Here is a 26,008-nt window from a genome sequence, read left to right as displayed (position 1 = left end):
ACACTTTTACAACATAGTGGAAGGGTGTCTCCATGAGTCTAGCAAAGATTTAGTTCTGGAAGGCCACCCTTTGGGTACTGATTACTATACTTCAAATTACTTTTTTATTTTTCTCACGTAGTGTGCTCTCTACAGTGCAGCACACATGCAATGTTGAAAACGTTTCAACGAGCCCTTTTTTACCCTACTTTGAGCCTGCATCAAAACAGGCTTTGAGTTAAAAATTATGTGGAAGTGCCCATTTACCCTCATGGGATGCCACCCTGAAGGAAAGTAGTGTAAAGGGCTATTTTGCATCACTTGAGGGCTATCCTCCAGGGCAAAACAAGTTTTGCACTGAAAAGTCAATAGTTTATCAAGACTTTGCACCAGTTTCTATTACTTTCTGTGAATTTGCACTAGCGCAAAGCCTTGATAAATCTGCTCCTAAGTATCAAAGTTTGGCTCTGAATGGATTTAGGAAAGACAATTTAAATCACAGTATGCATCATGTGTTGTCGATGTGATAGCTGCTCTCCTGTAACAATCACTGTGGATTTTGGGGGCCATTTTGTGTTCACAGCTTTCTGTGAAGACAGGTTTGCTCTCTGGGACCCAAACTGGATGCAAAGACTACAGTCGACAGTAGGACAGTAGTTAAAAGCACTTCATACTTCACGTGAGCATTTATTTAGCAGTAGTAAAAAAGAAAATGTACTGTACCTTGAATGATTCTTCTACTTCTTTTGTTAATGAGAATCCTTTCTCTTTTCGCACAATAGACTCAACATCGTCTCATTCAGTCATACATAGACCTTCAGCAACAGGCTAAGAGTGCGGTTTGAATTATATCATTGTAACTTTGTTTCTAAAAATAATGCACGAACCAACACTTTTCTTGAGGGCTATATTCGCTGCTTTCTTCCCTGAAATGGAAGATTTGATCTGAATCTCCCATACTTATTAATGTGAACACTCTGAAAGTTGCAGTAGATAATACAATGGTACTCAGAAATCGCTATTCACTTGAAAGCGCCACTTAAAGAAAACGTGTCATGTGTAGAGGAGAACAGGAATCAAAGGTTCTCTTTGAGCCTTTTCGCCCCAAGCCTTGCATAGAAATTGATTTTAATGCTTGCTGCTCTTAGTGTCTATCAGTTCATAGCTGGATCTGTCTGTATTTCCCTTTCCAAACAATACTTCGGCTGCATTAGGTCTCGCTAATTACTGAAGGTTTTCTGCACCTTCTCCCTGAGGCATTCTTCTCGGTCTTGATTTTTTAAGAGCTGTGGGCTTTCTGAAAGGTTTCATGCTGTTTGGAGTACTATACATGTTGTGTTTTTTCCAAGCACGCATTTCTGATCCTTTAATATCTCCTGGGGTTTTAAACAGTACATTGATTGTGCAATTTTCTCTTTTACTAGACTACAGTTCTAAATCAATAGAGATATATCAGGAGAACAAAGATGTTTTCACATTTGCGGACTACATGTACCTATAATACCTCTGTATGAACAGTGATAAAAAAAATTGTGTTTCGCTTGGTCATGTTGAAGATAGGGGGCGCCATTATGAGCCTGAGGGAGTTGTATTTTGGGAGGAGATACAACTCCGCCCAATTCCGAGTTTCACTGGTTTCGGGAGTACACCTGGTAAAAGCCACTGCTTTACCATTTCCACCTGCTGAAAGCACGTAAAAATGCCCTCTATAAAGGACCCGGAAATGTGGAAGCATATATGGGAATGGGCCTGATAATTATGGAATCTGTATAATTTCCACGATTTTGGGCTTAGACGAATGTAATGACGTGTTAGTGGGGTGGAGATACAGCTTGAATTCCTTAACTCCGGGGATCTCCCCTTCGAATTACCTAGGATATCGTAATGAGACCCAGAGTGGGCTAACAGCTGTGCCACACATCTGTTTATTTATACTCAATATGCTGTTCACTATCCAGTTGCTATGGCGGCTTGTGTGGTCATCTTACTGTAGATCAGAAGGCAGCATCATCAGAGATGTCCATCGGTAACATCCTTTACTTTACATCAGAGCACTTTGTCTGTGCATTGATGTTGGTGCCATCTTGGATCAAACAGCTTTACTAGAGGTTCGAAATATCCATTTTAAAGGGCCTTGATAACCATTATGAATATTTAATAATAATATTTTTTCCTCAAATCTACATGCTTTTCTGGTACAACATACTATTGTAGCCATGATTTCGCACTTTGAATCAGGTGTCTCAGTTTTCTACTCTGTCTTCACAATGCCCAGAGTTTTCATTGCTAGAATGTTCTCTGATGTGATACTGTGCGTTCAACTCAAGAGAAAACGGAAAAAAGTTATAAACATCAAAATCCTTCTGACTTTGTGTGTCTCGTTTCTTTTTTAAGGTAAATAAGGCTTCAGGTATCGTCTTCCATATAGTTGCAGTCCCTCATTACCAACCCTGCTTTTCAAATTAACTTTACTTTTTTATCTTAGAATGCACACTTCAAATAAAGATGATACAGAATGCATCTTCAAATGGTACATTGATTTGAGTTTGTGCGTCTGTTCTCCAGTACTGTACATGAACAGACTCACATCAATCAACAGGTCTTATATGTTTCAATGAATTCTAAGTACTATGAAAATATTATGCATTCATTGAGTTACACATTGCTAATTCCCAAATCGCGGGTACAGTCTGCATTCCCATCAAATGAAGGTGTGATTCATTTCAACGTTAAAAGTAAATCATTGAAATCCCATGTTATCCTACTACAAATGTCACTAGTCTATGCAATTAAAGCTCAACAATATCATGAATATGATGTATTCGCACAGATGTATGACCTATCGAGGTAATTCGTTAATACAATTATCGCATTGTGTTACAATCGTTCCATTGGTATCTTCATAATTTTATTAAAATTGCATAGCTCTTCCTCAGCTCTCGTTGGAGCTCAGGCAAAACAATGAATGCACAGGGAAATTAAAAATATGGGGTCTATGCTTTGCGAAATAAGAGTGAACCAAATAAAGCCAGCGGCTTGTAACGGTTTGTAATACATTTACTGAATTGAGTTGCTGTTGGTAACGAGTCCTTCTATGTCAATTTATACACATTAGGACTCGTTTTAGGCCAATGAATCTTTTGACCCAGTGGTGAGACACCGTAAGACGAGGTAACTGATCAATATGTCAAGCAAAATATCAATAATATTATCAACATATATCACCACAATATATTTCACTTTAGACGTTGGTTAAACTATCGGCGCAACCATGACCTTTCAGTCATGAATAACCACACCTTTATTGAAGTTTTGTGAATTTTATTCCCTATTGATTACAATCTAATAGCAAATGTATTAATCTCAAAACCAAAAAGCAAAAGAGCATAGTCACGATATGGCAACTGTGATAAGATTTTGACAATGCGAAGATCACAACCATTAAGACACTAACATAAGAAGTACATAGATCAGAATGCATAGAACATCATATAAACCCAGTTCAGCATAGTACAGCGTCAGTCACGTCTGTTGCGTCAGTCAAGGTGAGTGTCTAATTTAACCACTAATTAGCATCAGCATGTTGGGCTTCATGCAAAACAATTTAGAACACTAATTTGGAAAATATCTAACTATGGTCTCTATCCAAAAATACAGCAGTTGGTACCTAGAAAGAAAAAAGCAAATAGACAAATTACAAGAGCAACTGTCATAATTACCCTCCTCGGAATGAGTCAGCATACAGGATCAGACTTCGTCTTCAGGACTTCAGTTGGATCGTCGTCAGTCTATCTAGTCTAAGGACAGGGGGCACTTCCCTCATAAGGAGGAAAGTGTAATGGGGCAAACTAAAGGGTGAGGATAGTTTATTAAGTCTCAAATCACCAAACGGAGTGACAGAGTTTCTGGATGCAATCAATATCATTCCCTACCTAGATCTCTTGAGTCTCCTGTGTCATGAGTTTTTATCAGTTTTTCGTGATACCTTCCCCCAAAATTTTATTGGACAGTCGCTTCACCCCACTATCTTTAACCTATCAAATTATACATTAAGTAATGCATGTGCCATCCTATGATAATTTATAACACTTTGATTGGGCTTCATAATTGACGTTTTTTCGTAGGTGGCACATCTGGGGTTACTTCATTCTCTGGCACATTCTTCAGGTCAAAAGTTCTCTTTTCCATGGTTGAATGTCCTTGGATGTTTCAGTCAATGTTGCAAAACGTATAAAACTTATACTAAAAGCAGCTAGCATGCGGATGGGAAGAAACCTAAGTTGGATACATAAAACAAAGGAGAGAACACATGCTGGGTCATGGCCAGTACACTGGAGAAACAGAAAATATGCTTTAATATGAGAGCTACACAGCTAATTCTTTGATTTACGCTAACTTAAGGCTTATGGATTCTAACAAAATGCAATCTTCGTACGTGTTAACATATTAAATTAATCATAATACAAGCAATCATTTCTTATAGTTGATATTATTATATGCATACGATAATTCTCCACGTTTAAAATACGTTTCAATGAATAATATTATTAATGCAGCATTGTTAAGTATAAGCATTTCACGTCTAAAATAGGTAATATTTAGATTACGCTTTCTCAGTCCCTCCTCTGATGACGCTCGTCATCACACAAATCTTTCCTTGATCCTTCATTTTTAATTTTTCACTTTACGCATGATGCGCATTTCAACATCCTGCCCTTTATGAGAATTTTCCCATATTTCATTGAACATTTTCTCTCTCTCACTTTCTTCATTTCGTCTTGTTCTTTTGGTCCAATTTCTTTTTACTTTGTCATTTATTTTACATGCACCCCATAATCCCAATAAACAAATTAAAACAATTAATAGACCCATTAATATTTTTTCAAGTACCCCATTCCAAATGTTGGTAAACCAGCTTCCCACTCGGGCAATTCCTTTCCCAAATTTCTCCCAAACACCAAGTTCTTTCAGATCCTTCAAGTCTGTACTTTCTCTAGTAAGGTTAGTAAGCATGCTCCTAATTTTCTTACTGTTATCAGGTATAAATGAGCAACAATGACGCTCATTAAGCATTTTGCAGACACCACAACTCTTTGCTAAAAGAATGTCTAAAGCAAGCCGATTTTGAAGAGTCATAGCTCTTTCCGCAGCAAGTTCAGTATCCATCAGGAGTATAGCCCCTGTCAAATTTGTCAGCATGTTATCCACAATAGTAGACAACTTTTGAATTTTCATAGAATTCAAGATAACCCCTACTGATGGGATTATAGCTCCAAATATATCACCAATGACAGCCGCCACTGATTCTCGTTTTTGTCTAGAATGTTGCAAATCAGATGTTTTAGGTATTTGTTTTAAGTCATCAATCTGGTATATCTTTGGGAATACTATTCCCAAATAACATGTCCCATACCATCCCTTAGGGAGACGGTAATAAGCATTTAGCCCACAGATGTAAAAGATTCCAGGGATCGCTGGATCTTGTCCATTCAGCATAAAGGTCCATTTACTCTAAAATAAAAACACATGCCTACACTCACTCGTACCCACAAACAAATTATCTTGATCAGATTTTGGTCTATATACACAGAGCCTACCTACGTGTAATGCATCTATAGCTAGTTTGCCTTGTGTTTTGATTGCAGTATAAGCATAATCATTTGCATATGTACGTTTCTCTAATCCTTTTTCTAATCTTTCTTTCAGTGCTTTGCGTCTATCATCTGTGTGATCTAAAAAGCTTTTTTCTACAGGTGACAATAAGCAAGTCAAATTATTGCGATGTGCATAAGCAGTCCCAAATGTAAGTGTTGGCTCAAAGAATCCTCTAACTATTTTTATATCATGCTCTTTAGCTAATTTATTCAAAAATTCAATCACAGGCACAAAAGAAAACACAACATCCAGGTTCGAATAAAAATATTGCACATGCTCTTGATTATAGAATCTTGTTAGTAGCAAGCTGCAACTAATTCCATAAGTGAGAGGGAGGCTATGATAGGTAACTCCCTCCTGTACAGACGAAGGAATTTTAGTACATACATAACAATCTTTCGCATCCATGGTTTCCACATATTCGTTTAGTAAGCGATAGAACACATTAGTAGAACGTTCCCCTTTTGCATTAGTTCCCTCATGCATATGTCTTGCATCTTGCTCAAATCTCTCCCATGGTGTTAGTTTAGTAGTAGTCTCAGGTTTTGAAGTTGCGTTAATAGTTTCTTTCTCTCTCCACAGCATTCCCACAATCACTCCTACAATTATCACTGCGCACACAACACCTATTATAAGGCCTAACCAACCACACACCTTACTTCCTTTGCTACTATTTTTATTATAAGCCATGTTTGTATAGAATCAAAATAGCAGATCAACAATCAACTTGAGAATAAACCTCTGCGGATTTTTTTTTTTTACGTCTTCACTCACTCCATGACCCTTTTTGTCAATTCAGGTTAGCAGCTTGTCATAATCAGGTTTTCTTTAAGAGTCAAATTCGGTTTTAGTGTCACTTCTGGTAGTTTCTAAAGTCTCTTTCTTTTCAGTTTTTTTCGGAATTAAATTTTTAGCCAGGTTTTCCTTTGAATTCCTTTTCAGGTACCGTAGTATTGACCTGGTACTTCTCAATCAAAACAGAATGCTAGGAATTCTTGTTGCCATTCAGATGTTGTAGCATACGCCCATTCAGGACCTGTATATCTTCTGTTCGCGATTCTTTTCCTCTTTAATCTTCGTTCACCTTGTTGTTCCCCTTCACTCAGATCATCTGCTTGTGAGGTATCACTCTCTTCTATTATGGTGTCATTCGATATTTCTCTTATTTTAGGATGCAACTTGTTTGGCCAATTATCGCCTCTATGTGTCTTTTCTCGGTGTTTCCCTTCAGGACGTTGGACAGCACCCTCCTCTTGTGATATGTTTTCTCTTGACGGACCTGCAACTGGTTCAGGAGACTCTGACACGTTTTGATTTGTATCTACAGTTTCTCCTTCTCTTTCTTCTTCTGGTTCTATGTTGGGTTCAGATTCTAACCTATATTCGTCTACTTCTGGGAGAACCTCTCCTTGGCTTAGTTCTCCTGCTGCCTCTACTGAGATAGGCACTCTGTCACCTCTCTCGAACTCATTGATAGCTTGAGGGACAAGGCTGTTCTCAGTGGGCTCTCCGGTAGTCTCAGTTCCTTCTTTATTGTTTTCTGACTCTGAGACTTCTCTTCCTGAAGTTGCTGTACCGGAAACTTCAAGTTCCTCTTCAACAGGACACGTTACCTTTTTCGTGTGACTGGCATGTATCCAGTTGGGAACCCCGGCACATTTCACAGCAGTGGTGGTCGTCAATATTACTTGATACGGTCCTTTCCAACGTGGTTCTAGACACGATTTTCTCACGTGCTTCTTGACAACCACCCAATCACCGGCTTGTAGAGAGTGACCTGGATCGCCAATCGATGGCAACGTGTTAGCTTCCACCTGGTGAGAAAAAGAGCGAATCACATCAGCCAAACCTTGGCAGTAATCCAACACCATATCATCTGTAATATTCACTAGTGCATTTGCAGGTACTGCTGGTAATCTCATTGCTCTGCCCATGAGGATTTCATGGGGAGATAATCCTGTTTTCTTGTCAGGGGTATTTCTCATTGACATCAGTACTAGAGGTAAGGCATCTGGCTACTTCATGTTTGTTGCTGCACACATTTTTGCCATCCTTGATTTCAGAGTACCATTCATCTGCTCAACTAGTCCTGATGCTTCAGGGCGATAGCTACAATGCAGCTTTTGTTCAATGTTGAGTGCGGCACACAGGAGTTTAATCACCTCATTGTCAAAGTGTCTTCCCCTATCTGATTCTATAGAAACCGGAAACCGGAATCTTGGTATCAGTTCCCTGAGTAGTAGTTTTGCAACTGTAAGACTGTCATTCCTACGTGTGGGATATGCCTCAATCCAATGACTGAAAACACACACAATCACCAACACGTACTTCAATCCTCCACAAACAGGCATTTCGATAAAATCCATTTGCATTTTGTTGAATGGACCTCCAGCTCTCCCAATGTGGCTCAAAGTTACCACACTTCCTTTTCCAGCATTCATCTGTTGACAGATGACACACCTGTGGCAAGTGATTTCTGCAGCATGTCTGAATTTTGAATTGAACCAATCAATCTTAAAGGACCTGATCATGGCATCCCTTCCTAGATGTGCCTGCCCATCATATAGCCGGGCAAACTGTGACAAAAGGCTATTTGGCAAGACCAATTTTCCCTCCTCTGAAACCCATAAGTCATCAGCTCTTTGTACACATTGCATTCTTTGCCAAGAGCGTTGCTCCTCTTTGCTCGCACGACCTTGTAATGTTTTCAGTTCATCTAAGGTGTCAACCACTCGTAATGCCATATTTAAATGTGTGTCATTTTCAGATTGTGGTAACAATTCCCATTGTTCCTTAAACGATATACAGTTCAATGCACAAAATCTTGCGACTTGATCTGCTTAGCCGTTTCCCATAGACACAAAATCTTGTAACCTGATGTGAGCACTGCACTTTACCACGGCAATTTCTTGAGGTAACTGAATCGCATGCAATAAATCTCTTATTTGTTCACCGTTTTTCACAGGAGAACCAGAGGAGGTCATAAAACCCCTCTGTGACCAAAGTTGGCCAGAATCATGCACAATTCCGAACCCATATCTGCTGTCAGTATAGATAGTGACTTTCAAATTTACAGCTGCGTGGCATGCTTTAGTAAGAGCAATTAATTCAGCCACTTGTGCAGAAAACACTCTCTTGAGCCAGGAGGCTTTGACGATGCCAGTTATGGTACATACCGCGTAACCAGCTCTCAATGTTCCTGCAGAATCTCTTAGACAGACCCATCAACAAACATAATGCAATCGTTTTCTTTTAACTGGGTATCCTGTATGTCTGGGCGAGGTTTGGTGCACAATTCGGTCACCTCAAGACAATCATGTTCAAATTCTTTCCCATCTTTGATTCCAGCACTTTCATTAGGAAGTAAAGTTGCCGGGTTCAGCACAGTGCATCTTTTAAGAGTAACATTTGGTGACCCCAGTATGGTCGTCTCATACCTAGTGAGTCGTGCATTTGTCATGTGTTGTGTCTTAGTTCGTGTCAAGAGAATTTCAACTGAATGTGGAACCATTACTGTCACAGGGTATCCCATGACTATGCCTTCACATTGTAAAAGGCTCTGACCAACTGCTGCGACTGCACGCAAACAACCCGGTAAGGCTGCTGCGACAGGGTCCAAAGTAGCTGAAAAATATGCTACAGGGCGATTTGCATCTCCGTGGACCTGTGTTAAGACAGACAAAGAACAAGAATCACGTTCATGACAAAACAACAGAAAAGGTTTTTCGTAGTCTGGCATTCCCAATGCTGGTGCCCTGCACATGCATTCTTTTAATTCTACGAATGACTCAAGCTCCTCTTTTGACAAAGTTATAGTATATGGCTCATCTTTGACTTCCTTTCCTGTCAGTTTTATTAACGGCTTTGAGATGATTGAGATGTTTGGTATCCACTGTCGACAGTAGCCCACCATTCCCAAAAAGATCCTGACATCTCTTTTCGTTGTTGGAGGATTCATCTGCAAAACAGCTGTTATCCTTTCCTTTGATATTCTTCTGGACCCTTTCTCAATCAAATGTCCCAAGTATTTTACTTCTTTCTGACAATATTGTAACTTTCTGGGCGACAACTTGTGTCCATTCTTTCCCAGATGATTCAGTAATGCAATGGTGTCGTATTTACAACTGTCTCTGGTTTTGGATGCAATTAGTAAATCGTCGATGTACTGCACAATAGTTGAATTAAAAGGCAGCACAAGAGGTTCCAAATCCTTTTTCAGTATCTGATTGAAGATGGATGATGACTCTGAGAACCCCGTGAGGAATTCTGCACCAACTGTACACCTTATCCAGGAATTTGAAACTGAACAAAAATTGGCTGTCCTCATGGAGAGGTATCGAGAAAAAGGCTTGTGATAGGTCTACTACGGTAAACCATTCAGCATCACAGGGAACCTGGAACATTATTACTGCTGGGTTAGGTACCACAGGGCAGCACTTTATCACAATTTCATTTATTTTCCTCAAATCCTGCACAATTCGAACCTTTCCACAGGGCTTCTTTAAACCCATTATAGGAGATTTACATGGACTGCTCAAGACTTCTTTTAGAACTCCCTGTCTGAGAAAATCTGCAATTATTTGTGACACCTCAATGAGGACATCTTGGGTCATGTGATACTGTGACACTTGTGGGAACACTGCATTTGGTTTGATCTGAACTTTGACTGGTTCTACTCCTTTTATTAATCCTACTTCCTTTCCGGTCAAATCCCACACTTTCTCTGTCACTGTTCCTTGCAACTCGACAGGTAGGTCAATCAAAGTATGCATCGGGTATAGAGTAATCAAAGGGTAGTCTTCATTTGTCCCTGCTTCTTCCTCTATAAATTGACTTTCATCTCCCTCATCGTCACTATTTGTCTGTACTTTGATTCCATCATTGGAACAGGTAATCGAACATTTTGTCTTACAAAGTAAGTCCCTTCCCAATAGGGATACTGGACTTGAATCACATACTACAAATTTATGTAGTCCTTGAAGTTGCCAATTTCAACTTGCACTGGATCAGTAATTGGGTTAGTCAAATACTGATTTGCCACTCCAACCACTCGTATAGTACGTCCTGAGAGAGGTAACCTTGGGACTTCTGCACTTCGAACTGTAGAGCGTGTAGCTCCTGTGTCAACCAAAAATTAAACCTTATAGGCCATCACCTTTCCCTCTACATATGGGCCTCTCTGAGCCACCTCTAGGGATGCTGCAAGCCTGCACTCTTCACTGTCTGAGCTATCATCTGACCAAGCCTCATTCATGCCACTTTCACCTCGTAATGGGAACTGTTGTACAGTGTTATTTTGATTTGTTACCTGACCTGTGACCTGCTGAGGAAGCATCACCTGTTGCTGTCCCATCGGAGCCATTGGTAATTGCATTTGCTGTCTAGGCACCATGGGAATCTGCTGTTGCACTGGTTGCATTTGTATTGACTGGAAACGCAGCATTTGCATCTGCTGCATGGGCTGTACCCCTTGCATTTGTACCAATTTATTCTGAAAATTCGGGTTTTGATGTCTCATTTTTGGACCTCGTAAATTTTGCAATGTACCAACGTTTGTGCTTTGCTGAACTGCACCATCCTGCACCATATTCGGACATTCCCGTTTCCAATGTCCCACGCCCCCGCACGCGTGACATGGTGACATCTTTTTCACCCCTTGAACATCATTTTGGACAACAACATTATTCTTATCAAAACCGCGGTTCACAAACCCTCAACCTCTGCCTCTTGGTTGTGCCTGAAACACACCATTCATTTGCGGTTGTTGTTGTATCATCTGCGGAACTCCATTTCCCTGTATTCCAGCCTGTGCAGCCCTTATCTGCATCACCATCACCAGCATCACATAGCATTTTCATGAAAAAATCAATTGTTCTCCAGACATACAAGCTTTTCAATGTAGGAGATAGGAGTTTGGTTGGCAGTCACCAGAATGTCAGTCTTATGAAGTAATCACACGTACCTCTGTCACACATTGAGATGTTGTGTAACCAGCCCCAGCCTAAAAAAAAAGTGAAGAGGCCCCCATGCCCAGTAGATTTCTGTAGCCTAATTCTCTCATTTGCAGGTATTTAATTAGAGCTCCACCATGTGCCCTGAAATCAGTATACTCATAAAACGGTTAATATTTTATACTGCATGATTTTTTTTTTTACATTGTTCTTCTACAAATAATGTGCATTTGAATTATTATAACCAATAATAACAGCACCAATTATGCAAATTAGGGCAAAGATTAACTAAGCCCCAAGTATGCTTTATCACACATCACTATCCTATCAATAAAAAGCCTATTAAGGTTATAACCAGCCCTCTTATACCATGATTGTCACAGTTTTTTTTATAACATGCCAAATAATTTAAAGCGTTCCTGCATATCTTACTGTGCCATGAGGCCTAAAGTCAGAACACTGGATTTCTGCATACCCTCCAACAACAGACCGTGAGACTCACCCAGCGTCTACACTGGCATATTATGTACCTCTTAGCGATGGCTTCTCTAGTTGGCATTCAGTTTACACCCTGTCCAAGTAGGGACCCTCACTCTTGTCTGGGTAAGGGAGTCGCACACCTAAGATAACCCCTGTTCACCCTCTTGGTAGCTTGGCAAAAGTAGTCAGATTTATCTCAGACGTAGTGTGTAAAGTATTTGCACAAACACATACAGTAACACAGTGAAAACACCACAAAAGGACTCCACACCAGTTTAGAAAAATAGCCAATATTTATCTAAATCAAGCAAGACCAAAACAACAAAAATCCAAAATACACAAAAAGAAATATCTAGTACCAAGATTCTTAAGCCATAGAAACCTATGGCTACAGTGTTTTAGCACAAAGTACCTGGTATGCATGAAAAATAAAGCAGCTGGAGCAGGGATGTCAGAAAAACAAGTGATACGTCAATTCCTTACTCACAAGTAAGACCGCATGTCGATTCTTTCCTCGCTGGGTAAGCGATACATCAATTCTTTCCACGCGGGGAAAGGATGCATCAATGTCCAGGCAAGCAGCCTTGGGTCCGTGTGGTGATGTTTGAGGATTTGATGCCCAGGGAAGATGCATGAAAAATCCAGACGTACAGCAACGATGAATCCATGCTGAGCTGGCAATGTGTTGATTTCTGCAGCCGCAACGCAACATAGGCACTGCGTCGATTTTATAGCAGCGAGGCGGGTGCTGCATACATTTTTCTTTTTCTGCCGCTCGGCTCCAGTGCGAGGATTCTCACTCAGGTTCTGTCAGCTTCTCCTTCCAAGGGCCCAAGAAATGGATGTGGCACCACTTGGCAAGTCAGAGGGTCTCAGCAACAGCGCTTGGGTGCTGGCAGGTGAAGTCTTTGATGTCCCTGAGAGTCCTTAACAGGAGGCAAGCTCAGTCCAAGCCCTTAGAGAAACTTCACAAGCACGATACAGAGCAAAGTTCAATCTCTGTCCTCTCTAAGACAGAAGCAGCAACTGCACGCCAACCCAGCAAACACACACAGCAAAGGGGTAGTACTCCACCTCACAGCTCTTCCGCTCGTCTCCTTGGCAGAGGTTCCTCTTCATCAAGAAGTGTTCTAAAAATCTGGGGTTTTGGGCCCACTACATATACTCGTTTCCGTTTTTGAAGTAGACAAACTTCAAAGGAAAATCTTTGTAGTGCACAAGACCCTGCCTCTTCCTTGCCCAGCCCCAGCCACACTCTAGGGGGTTGGAGACTGTATTGTGTGAGGTCAGGCACAGCCCTTTCAAGTGCAGGTGTCAGCTCCTCCCTCCCACTCTAGCCCAGGAATACTCATCAGGATATGCAGGACACAACTAAGCTCCCTTTGTGTCACTGTCTAGAGTGAATTCACAAACAGCCCAACTGTCAGTGTGACCCAGACGTGGATTCAGCAGCCAAGCAGAGGCACATAACTGGCAAGCAAGAAATCTAGAAACCAACTTTACCAAAAGATGTATTTTTAGATTGTGAGTTCAGAGACCCCTGATTCCAACTGCACTTAAAAGACATTTCAAGGAAATTCCCCATGTTAACCTATGGGAGAGATAGTCCTTGCAATAGAGAAAAATGATTTTGGAGGTATTTCACCATCAGGACATGTAAAACACACTAGTACATGTCCTACCTTTTAAATACCCTGCCCATGGGGCTACCTATGGCCTACTTTAGTGTTGCCTCACATGTACTAAAAGGGTAGGTTTGGACCTGGGAAGTGGGTACACTTGCCAGGTCGAACTGGCAGTGCAAAACTGCACATACAGACACTCCAGTGGCAGGTCTGAGACATGTTTCCAGGGTTACTCAGGTGGGTGGCACAATCAGTTCTGCAGACCCACTAGTGACATTTGATTTATAGGTCCTGGGCACCTCTAGTGCACTTTACTAGCGACATACTAGTAAATTAAATATGCCAATCAGGGATGAGCATCCATAATCACAATTAACACAAGGAGCACATGCAGTTCAGCACTGGTCAGCAGTGGTAAAGTGCCCAGAGTACCAAAATCAGCAAAACAAAATCCAGCACACAGTCAAAAATACAGGAAGCAGAGGCAACAAGACAGGGGAAACTACGCCAAGGATGCCAGGTCTAACAGTACCTTTCATATGCGTGGCATTTTAAGGAACAAAGAGTCATCAGCTCATGCCCGACTGCTGTTTTGTTACACAGAATATTAAGCAATTTTTTGTGTTCAAAATATGGGTACATACAGAAGCTTACTGCTACTTTTATTTATTCATCCTGCAGGACAGAACACACAAAGACATCTCTATTTAAAGCTGTAGTTCAGCGGTCATACTTATGAACAGTACACACATCAGAGAATGAAAAATATTCCTCTCTGGAGCTATAGCACAAGTTTTAAGAAACATATGGGGTTCAAGAGGATCACGGAACTTGAACACATATGTATTAACTGCACCATTCAAATTAGTTAGCCTGCTTTCTACACCTTATGCTCGTACCGTGCACTTCAGCATTTTGAATGCAGAGACAATGACAGCATACAACTGTTAAACCTGGCATCCTGGGCGTGGTCTCCCCTAACTTTTTGCCTCTACTTCCCAGGTTGTTGCTGTGTGCTGGACTCTGTTTTTGCTGTGTTTGTTACTCTGGGCCCTTAACTGCTGCTGACCAGTGCTAAAGTGCAATTGCTCCCTATGTGAAATTGTAGGTGGAATTGGCTTTTCCATAATTGGCACATTTTATTTACTAGTAAGTCCCTAGTAAAGTGCACTGGGGTGCCTAGGGCCTTTAAATCAAGTGCTACTATTGGGCCTGCAGCACTGATTGTGCCACCCACCTGTGTAGCCCTGTAAACATGGCTCAGACCTGACACTGCAGTGTCTGTGTGTGCAGTTTTTAAAACTGCCAATTCGACCTCGCAAGCGTACCCACTTGCCAGACCGAAACCTTCCCTTTTTGTACATGTAAGGCACCCTTAAGGAAGGCCCTAGGTAGCCCCATGGGCAGGATGCAGTGTATGTTACAGGCAGGACATGTACTTGTCTGTTTTACATGTCCTAAGAGTGAAATACTACCAAATTTGCTTTTCACTCTTGCAAGGCCTATCTCTCTCATGCGTTAACATGGGTGCTGCCTTTAAATATTCTTAAAGTGTGGTTTCCCTTTGAGAGCAGAGGGAAATGTGGAGTTTGGGGTCTCTGAATTAACAATTAAAAAATACATCTTTTAGTGAAGTTGTTTTTTAGATTGTTAGTTTGAAAATGCCACTTTTAGAAAGTGGGCATTTACTTGCTTACACCATTCTGTGAATCTGCCTGTTTGTGGATTCCCAGTCTGGGTCAGACTGGCAGTTGGGCTGTTTGTGAATCTCCTGTAGACAGTGACACAAAGGGAGCTGTGGTGTAGCCTGCAAATCCGGATGAACCATCTGGGCTAGAGTGGAGAGAGGAGTGGTCACTTACACCTGAATGGGCTGTGGCTCCCCTCACACAATGCAGTCTCCAACACCCTGGTTTGTGTCTGGAGCCAGGCCTGGGCAAGGCAGGATCCTGTAAACAACAGAGACTTTTCTCTGAAGTTCAACTTCAAAGGTAGAAAGGGGTATATGTATTGGGCCCAAAACCCCATACTTTAGGTTTCTTCAAGATCTCTTCTGGATTCAAGAGGAACCTCTGCCAAGGAGAAGAGATGAAGAGCTGAGGAGAAGTGCTGCCGCTGCCTGTGACGGTGCTCTGTTGGGATATCCTGCAGTTGCTGCTTCTCCCTGTAAAAGGTGAGAAAGACTGGATTTTGTGGTATATTCGTGCTTGAGAAGAATCTTGAAGGGCCTGGATTGAACTTGCCCCCTGTTCTGAATTCTATGGGCCATCAAAGACGTCCCCTGCAGCACCTGGACTCTCTGCTGAGACTCCTGCCCTGCCAAGTGGTGTCTAATTCAGTCCCTGGACCCTTGAAAGGAGAAGCTGGTGGAAACACCAAGAAAAACTAAGTAAGTCAACTTTGGATGACTCTGGACCGAAACGCTACCGGATCCCATGACGCCTCCTGCAACCGAAGCCGTGGTCCTCGCTGGACTGCGAAAACCACGCAGGCCCGACGCTGTTGCAGCATCACTGAAGTCTGAGACTCCATGGAAGTCATCGCACCTCATCGTGACCGCCAGACTTCAGCTCCCCCAGAAGTGCATGGATCCAACGTTTCACACTGATGCCGCCTCACCTCCACCGCTCCGCAACAAGGAGTCTGCCCTTCATGCACTTGTATCATCAACTTCAAACACCAGGAATGTCCAAAAAAGGGTAGTGATTTCCAACCCTGTTGTGTCAAGGATAGATAGAATTGTGTTACAAATGTCCAAAATATATAAAGGATGATTCACATTATCACAGAAAAACTGTTAGAAATGGGGTTTCTGGTTGGCTAGGGTATGCACCTCAGCCAGGCAGAACTCACCACTCTAGTCAGGGCGAGTAAGTTACACACCAAAGATAACCTGTGCTCACCCCCAGTAGCTTGGCACAGAGCAGTCAGGCTTATCCTCAGAGACAAAGTGTAAAGCGTTAGCACAACACACACAACTCAGTGCCACAATAAATATGTTACAAAAGAGACTCCACAATAAGTTATGCAAAAATAAACTGTATTGCACATAAAACATTAGTCCAAAAACAACATAAACCAGTAACACTGTACCAAACAGGCACTTGCCAAAACCATCACAGTGCAACCACTCAGAAATACTCCCACATTGTGCATGTCAAATGAAACATGTTATCACTTTACAGTAATACAACTAGAGAAAGTATCTTGGTTGCCCGTATCCTAAACACTCCCTCCCTATGCAAGTAATGCAGATCCTGAGTGAAAACGACAGCTAGAATCACATCAGGCGAGGGCGATTTCGCAACAGCATTAAGGGACAAGAATACACTTGGGAACTGCAACCTGTACAGCAATCCCCCAGAAACACCTTCTACGCAAAGGTCCTGGAGTGTCTGTGCTTTCTTTACACTGTAGGGGGTAGTAACAAATCCCACAATTCGGACACAGGGGCTCTGGCACTCCTACTATGATGAATGCAGTAAAAAGAGGCTTAACTGGGACAGGACCTCTGTTGAGGATTCCCTCCCGTCCCGCTAGCTGTACCTGAATGCCCCTGTAGCAGGTAATAAAAGAGGGGGGCGGGAGCACCTTCACCCCGTGAGTACTGGCGGGGAGACTCTTCCTGATCTCCCCACATGCAACGTGGTTCGGGTGGCTATTCGCGAGAATGGAGCAGCCACAGTACGCAGAATAAGGTCCTCCTTTGCCCCTTCGGAGTGCTTCCTCCTGCTGTGAGGGGTGACGCACCCACCTCCGGCACACATGGGAAACTCCTCCAAACTGGAGAGCTCCTTATGCTCCTGTGCCTGCACCTGACAATTTGCTTAAGGTGCCCAGGAGCACAGTGTCACTGCCTCTGGCTGCCAAAACTGAAGGGGGTGCCTGCTTGTGCCCCATTGGGATGAACAAAGCCCTGTGAAAGGGCATCCGCAATGGCCCACCCCCATCTGGGAATGAAAAGCGCTTGGATCGTGCTGTGGAGGCAGAGTACAATAATGGGCAGGGCTCACCATGTGCTCCAGGAACCACCAAGTCCAGCACTCAACAAGAGAAGAGCAGCCCAAATGAGTGTTTGTGCAATCCAGCAGTCCATCTGGCAGAGGTTCGGTCCCAGTTTCAAAAGTGGTCTCCAATCAGGGGGCAGGAGCCCTTCTTCTTATCCTCAAAAATGCCTTTGTTCAGGGAGTAACTTCAAAGTGGCCTTTTCAAGTCAAGCACAACACTCTTTCAACCCAGCCCTGTCTCCAGATATCAGTGAAAGGTAATAAGTCCATTGCGTGAGTGCTGGACACAGCGTATTTGCATATAAGGTGTGAACGACCCAACCTCTCCCCTGCCCAGGAAGACTATCAGTATGCAGATGCCTCTTCTGTCACACCCAGCTCCTCCTATGTGATGGATGTCTGGAGAGTATGCACCAAGTGGAGCTGTCACTCTGCCCCAGATGTGGATAGGAGTCAAGCTGCAAAACCACTCAAATAAATGCTACTAGTGAGCCTGCAGTGCCGATTACGCCACCCACAGGAGTAGCCTTTCAAGCTTGTCTCAGGCCTGCCACTGCAGAGCCTGCATGTGCAGTTGACTGCCACACTGACTGGGCAAATCAAACTACCTCTAAGGTAGGCCTTAGATAACCCTATGGGCAGGGTGTTGTGTATGTAAAAGTTTGGATATATGCATTTATGTATTACATGTCCTAGTAGTGACAAACAGCCTATTTAGTTCTCACTACTGTGAGCGCTGCTCCTCTCATAGGATTGCATTGAAAATACCCTGACATATGTCTAAGTGGTATCTTCTGAACTATGAGGAATAGCGTTGGCATGTTTAGCATGTTTGGAATGATAGTGAGAAATCCTACTTATTGGTGTAGGTGGATTTTTTTATAACCATTGTAGAAATGCCACTTCTAGAAAGTGAGCATTTCTCTGTGCTTATGACTGGTGTTTTGCAGCTTGACTTCAATCCACACCTGGGCAGAGTGACAGCTGGGCTTTGTGCATACTTTTCAGACAGCCTATACACAGGGAGGGTGGAGGTGTCACAGAGGTGCATCTACATTTTGAATAGTCTTCCTGGGCTGAGAGAAGGGGATGCGGGGCACACTTGCATCTGTAAAGGCTGGCCTCACACAAAGGGCCGGTTTACCCCAACTGATGTTCGGAGCCTGTGCTGGAGGAGAGAGCGGACACTCCCAGAACCAGTTGGAACTGGTTGGAACCTCCTCTCCCCCTCTTGGTTAAACCTTGGCAAAACTGAGTATGAGTACAAAGGATTTTTCCCCACAATTAGAGACACTCTGGACACTGGAAGCTGCTTGTAACTGGACACAGAATGCTGTTGGAGGGACTCACCAGGCACCGCCTTGGACTGCTGCTGCTGTGCTGACCTGTGACCAGGATCAGGTGGAGGCGTGCTGTGGAGTGAGGCGCCGGGCTCAGGAGAGCTCGTGGTGCACCCCCTCCTTCTCCACCAGTGGAGAAGATTAGGATTCCCCTTCCTTGAGAGGCCGTCTGCCAGACTCCCGCCCCTGACCATAATCAAGGTACCTGAAGCCGGGAAGGAACTGATTTTCATAGCCTGAGGGCTTGTTGCTATCAGGCCCTTTCCCTGTTGTGCTAGGGGTGCCCTGTTGTTGCTGGCCCCCCACTGGATAAGGAGGACTCGTGGGCGACTCAGAAGCCTCATCGGAGGCCCCCCCCCGGATCGCAGGGTCTGCTTCTCTCCCCCAGGAGGGCCAGTCATGGTCCCGGGGAGGCCAGCAGAGATGGTGGCGCTCGGTTTGGGCATAGTCCCCAGGAAGGGCCCCTGTGAAAAATCAGAGGAGGTGCGTGGCACCCCCACCCCCAACCATAAAACAGCTCCCATTTTTCTTCATGGCACTGGAGGTGCCTTCATCATAAAAACAGGTACTGTGAATGGCCACATGCTCTTTATGAATCCTCTGGGAATGTGATGCTAACCTGTTTTGTATAATTTGCTATATATTTGCTAATGTTCCTCTTATGGGCATTCTAGGCTAATATGTTTTTATGACTTGCCATGTATTTCCTAATGTTCCTGGTATGAGCATTTATGAGAATCTTATGACATGTGCATTACTGTGGTAATGTGACTCCTGACCACTGCTTATGTTGCAGAATAATGAATAACCTGTGTGTTATGTGAGACTACTGCTGATTTATACAGAGTAACAGTACTGTGTAATGTTTTGACAACTGCTTGGGTAGCAGGGTGTTACTGACACGTTGTGTTTGGGCTAATAATATTGTGCACCATACAGTTTATTTTTATATAACTTGGTGCTGTGTTTCCTTTGTGGTGGGGATAGTGCGTCACGGGTGTTGTGTGTGTTGTGCAATCGCGTTACACATTGCCTCTCGGATAGGCCTGACTGCTAGTGCCAAGCTACCAAGTGGGTGAGTAGGGGTTATCTTGGGTGTGTAACTCCCTCACCCTTACTAGAGTGGGTGGGTTCTGTTTGGCTTAGGTGCATACTCTAGCCAACCAGAAACCCCATTTCTAACAATAAATATGTATATATATTGAAAAAAACAAAGGTTAAAGTAATGTTATAGTTGAAATGTCAGTATCAAAATGTACATTCTAAACTAAAAGAAACCACAGAAATTCACCAGTTATAGTTAGCAGTACTAACGATAAATTGAGTCTCTACCATTTACTGCTTACAGTCTCACATATGACATCACTCATGAAGTTTGATGACAACATTTATGATATCAATGATGACATCTCAAATTACATCATTGAGGGCTTTTGGGGCCATTAGTAGCTCATAAGAATGTATGGGGACCCTAGGGGTGGGCTCCCCAGGGCCTTTTCAGCCTTGGGAAGGGGGGCCGTGTGCCCAACACAAATAATAAGAACAGGCCTGGTGGTAGGTTACCCTGGGCCCCTATTGGGTGGGGTTTTGTGCATCCCCCTCACTCTAAATATAGTTTTGGGCCATGGGGTAGGCTCCACGGGCTTATATTTAAAAAAAAATTGCCAGGCCATCATTCTGGCTTTTTGTCTCTCAATCCCGCAGGAGTCTTGTGGCGTTGCAGCAAATATGCTCTTTTTTTTGTCTGGGTCCCTCTGAGTCCCCCCAAGGTCTAGTGGGTCACGGTATCCCTACCCGGTCCCCATATGCCTTTTTTTTTTTTTTTTTTTTACAGAGCTTCAAGAACAGGGGCCTATGTCCCTAAGTCCTGTAATGACTGGCAGAGCATTTTTCTCATGTTTCTGGCATTCAATCAAAGTGCTCGCTTTGCAGGAGTCTGACTCCTGTAGAAGAGAGATGGCCCCAGGGAAATAAAGCTCCCTGTGCCAGTCAGAATGCTCTATTATTAAACTGGCATGTCTGCAAGAGTCTCAGACACTCTCACAAGCCCAACTGCCAAAATATATAATTATTTTTTAGCCTTAATTTCACACAAACTACTGAACAGGAATGTACCAAATCACAAAAAGTCTGCAGACTAAGATCTAGCTTTCTGCTGAATTTGGTGCAACTCTGGTCAGTAGTTTTTGCTGTATGGCGCAATAAGCACCCGAAGCTAAATACCAGCGTCTACGTGTTGCGCACATGTTCCAGTATCCCATTTTACCATGCCCTACTTCAATTTCTGTGTCTATGCACCCATGCATAGTAATAGAACGAGTACTAAAATGCTGTGTCTTCTTTCTGTATACTGAAACTGTCTATCTCGCTCATACATAAATACTATAACTCTAGCCTCAAATGGAATCCTAGATCAACAGATCTGTCATTCAGATAAGGCAACTAACAATATTCAGTAGTTTTTGGACATTAACGCTGAATGAGGAATTTACAAACCATTTGAGTTCATACTATCATACCTATGTGTTAATCCATTACCAATTCCAGATCATGTTACCAGAAAAATTAATTCAATGTAATTTATTGAGTATATAAATATTATCAAAAGGACAGTAGTAAACTTATTAAATGTTTTTACTACTTTATATACCTATTACTCCACTAACTAATGCCCGCGGATGTTGATCGACTTCATCTAAAATATTACTTGTACATAACTATAAATTGTAAGCTACAAATTCTACTAATGTATATTTAGAAATGATGTGTGCTCATTTGCTAATTAATCTAATGTATGGAATTTTCTTAAAATCTGCATTTGTGTTCCCAAAAAGTATTCCAGCTCATGGTCTGTGTTCAAACCCACCTCCACCGCTTGTAATTTCATAATCCATAGTGATTCCTTACGTCTCGGCTGTAGTTCCCTGTTGCCACCCCTGGGGCCCATAGGAATATGTTCTAAACCAAAGAATTTTATTTTTGCATGGGTATTTTGATCAATGCAAGACAGTATATGTTGTACAATCGGATATCTCTAATCCATCCATTTAAATGCCCTCAGATGTTCACTAATGCTTACTCTCAATGGACGTATTGTGCTACAAACATAGATACATGCACATTTGCATTTAATAATATAAATTACGTACTTAGTGTCACAGGTCATGTGTGATCTTAATTGATAAACATTTCCACTGAAGTCAACATACTCCGTTATGCCATCACAAGCCCATTTGCAAACACCACAATGGCCACAATTGTAGAAGTCTAAGGGCCAGATGTAGCAAACTGTTTGCGAGTTGCAAATGGCGAAAATCGCCGTTTGCAAGTCGCAAACGTGTGTTTGCTATGCAGAAATGCATTTTGCGAGTCGGAACCGACTCGCAAAATGCATTTCCGACTCGCAAATAGGAAGGGGTGTTCCCTTCCTATTTGCGAGTCGCAGTGGTATGCAATTCCATTTGCGACCGCGTACGCGGTCGCAAATGGAGTCGCAGTTACCATCCACTTGAAGTGGATGGTAACGCACTCGCAAACTGGAAGGTGTCTCCATGGGACCCCTTCCCCTTTGTGAGTGGACCCAAAAATATTTTTTCAGAGCAGGCAGTGGTCCAAGGGACCACTACCTGCCCTGAAAAAATCCGAAGCTAAAGGTTTCGTTTTTTTTTTCTAAGTGCAGCTCGTTTTCCTTTAAGGAAAACGGGCTACACTTGGACAAAAAAAAACTGCTTTATTTAAAAGCAGTCACGGACATGGAGGTCTGCTGTTCCCAGCAGGCCTCCATCCCCGTGAGTGCCCAGCGTCGCTATGGGGGCGCAAATTGCGACCCACCTCATTAATATTAATGAGGTGAGTCTTTGCGACCCCATAGCGACTCGCAGACGGTGTCTGAGACACCGTTCTGCATAGCAAATTGCGAGTTGCAATTTGCGAGTCGCTCGGACTCGCAAATTGCAAGTCGCAATTTGCCGTCTTCCTACATCTGGCCCTAAATTCTTTGCTATGAGCCAATTTTCTTTGATATTGGGTCTTGGGTAGGTCCGACACAATAGATTCTTCAAGGATCTTCCTTTTCTATATGTAATTAGCGGACCTGACGATGTAAAATTGTTCAAAATATTATCCTGTTTCAGAATGTTCCAGTGTCGTTTCATCATCTTTTTCACGATAAATGCACTATCATAAAAGTCTGTAATCAATCATACCTTATTGGTATCTTCCTCTCGAGATTTCCGGCGTGGTAATAAAGTCTCTGTTCTCTTGATTTTCTTGATCCTTTCTTGTGCAGCCTTGATAATAATCCTGTTATAGCCTCTTTGTTCAAAGCGGACAATCATGTTGTGTAAACATTTCTCAAAATCCTCATCCCTGCTACAATTGCGTTTTGCCCTCACAAACTCCCCAAATGGAATTACTTGTATTTGGTGTTTTGGGTGGGCACTGGAATCATGTAATATTGCATTGCACAAAGTTGGTTTTCTAAATAGTCTGCAGTGAATCTGATCCTCATTAATAAAGAGTTCTACATCTAGAAATTCTATTTTGTGTTTACTATATATGTAGGTAAACCTAATATTCACATTGTTATTATTTAAATATTCACAAAATTCAACAAGTTGTGCTGTTTGCCTGTCCAAATCATGAACCAATCATCAATGAATCTCCCCCAGTATAGAATAAAGTCTTGCAACTCTCTGGCACCAGCTCCCCAGACCCACCTCTCCCCAAACCATCCCATGAAAAGATTGGCATAAGAAAGGGAGAATCTGGCTCCCATCGCCACTCTTTGTTTCTGTCTATACCATTGATCGTTACAGGGACATTATAGTTAGGATCAGAATTTACATGCACAAAACCATAGAAATTCAGCTGTTATGGTTAGAGTTAATTCAAGTAACTATAACTTGTGTCTTAAGGTCCACGTGGGACGCCACCACCAGGCCTAGGGGGCCAGGGTCATCCTACCCTGCCCTCTTCTATTTGTTTTTATTTAAAACTTTTGTTTTGGTACTCAGCTGAGTCCTAGTCCCAAGACTGCTGCCAGCACTTCCTGGTTGAAGTGCTGGCAGCCAGTCAGCTCTCAGAATGAAATCTGTTGAATCTGCAGAGGATCCATGACCCTAAGGTAACTATAACTCATACCCCCTCCAAGCACAGTTACCTGAGCAATACTTTTACTGCAGATGTTTCAGTGACATTATCAATGATGGAAATAAAGATGCCATGAGTGCTGTATTCTGTGGGGTAATTTGCAGTGCACAGCGAGGGTGTGAGTTATAGTTACCTTAGGGCACAAGTTATAGTTACTTTAGATAACTATAACTTTAACAGGTGAATTTTTGTAGTTTGGGACGTTTAACCTGTTGGGTGCCTTGGACGAGGTGATCTCGTCCAAGGCACCGGTTACCGGGTGCCTTGGACGAGATCACCTTGTCCAGCACCCAGGACACGGGGAGCGCTGGCGGTCCGCCCATGGGTCCCCCTCACACAACCCCCAGTCGTGGATGGAAGGGGAATCCCTTCCCCTTCCACCCCCCTTGGCAATCCGATGACGTCAGCGCACTCACAGCGTGCCGACGTCATCCAATATTGCAGAGGGACGCGCTGGAAGCCAAGGGAAGAGGACTTGCAGGTAAGTCCTTCCCTCTTTGGGGGTTGTGAAAACAGACACGGGGGAAAGGAAAGGGTTTTTCCTTTCCCCCTGTGCCTGTTTTCAGTGGATTCCTGATCGTGGATCAGGAATCCCCACTAGCCACCAGGGATTTGTTTATTTATTAGATTTTGGGAGCGACCCCTTGGGCAAGGGTCGCTCCCATGGGGGGCTATTTTATTCCGTATTTTGACCCCCCCTGGGGGCAGATCGGCCGATTTTTCAGCTGATCTGCCCCCGGGGGGCGAAAAACATCAGGCACCAGGGATTTCGTTTTTCACAATTATTTTGGGAGTGACCCCTTGGACAAGGGTCGCTCCCATGGGGGACTATTTTTTTATCCTATTTCGCCCCCCCCGGGGCAGATCGGCTGATTTTTCGGCCGATCTGCCCTTGGGGGGTGGGGGGGGGGCGAAAACCATTAGACACCAGGGATTTCATTTTACATATGTATTTTGGGAGCGACTTGATCCAATATTGCAGAGGGACGCGCTGGAAGCCATTTGCTTCCAGCGCGTCAAGGGAAGAGGACTTGCAGGTAAGTCCTTCCCTCTTTGGGGGTTGTGAAAACAGACACGGGGGAAAGGAAAGGGTTTTTCCTTTCCCCCTGTGCGTGTTTTCAGTGGATTCCTGATCGTGGATCAGGAATCCCCACTAGCCACCAGGGATTTGTTTATTTATTAGATTTTGGGAGCGACCCCTTGGGCAAGGGTCGCTCCCATGGGGGGCTATTTTATTCCGTATTTTGACCCCCCCTGGGGGCAGATCGGCCGATTTTTCAGCTGATCTGCCCCCGGGGGGCGAAAAACATCAGGCACCAGGGATTTCGTTTTTCACAATTATTTTGGGAGTGACCCCTTGGGCAAGGGTCGATCCTATGAGGGGCTATTTTTTTTATCCTATTTTGCCCCCCCAGGGGCAGATCGTCGATTTTTCGGCCGATCTACCCCCGGGGGGGGGGGGGGGGGGCAAAAACCACTAGACACCAGGGATTTTCTTTTCTTTATGTTTTTGGGCAGCGACCCCTTAGGCAAGGGTCGCTGCCCTGGGGGCAATAATTTTTTATATGTTTCGGCCCCCCCGGGGCTAGATCGGCCATGTTTTTGGATGATCTGGCCCCTGGGGGGTCGAAACCCACTAGGCGCCAGGGATTGTGTGGTGTGTGTTTTGTGTGTTTGGGGGCACCCCTTGGGCAAGGGTTGCCTCCCCAAAGTGGGGAAATTTCGTATTGGCTATCTCTGCCCCCCCTTGGGGGCAGATGGGCCTATTTTTGTAGGCCCATCTGCCCCAAGGAGGGCAGAAACCACCAATACGCCAGGGA

This window comes from Pleurodeles waltl, chromosome 6 (assembly GCF_031143425.1).
Source record: "Pleurodeles waltl isolate 20211129_DDA chromosome 6, aPleWal1.hap1.20221129, whole genome shotgun sequence".
NCBI lineage: Eukaryota > Metazoa > Chordata > Amphibia > Caudata > Salamandridae > Pleurodeles > Pleurodeles waltl.
Note: the sequence above shows the minus strand (reverse complement) of the source record.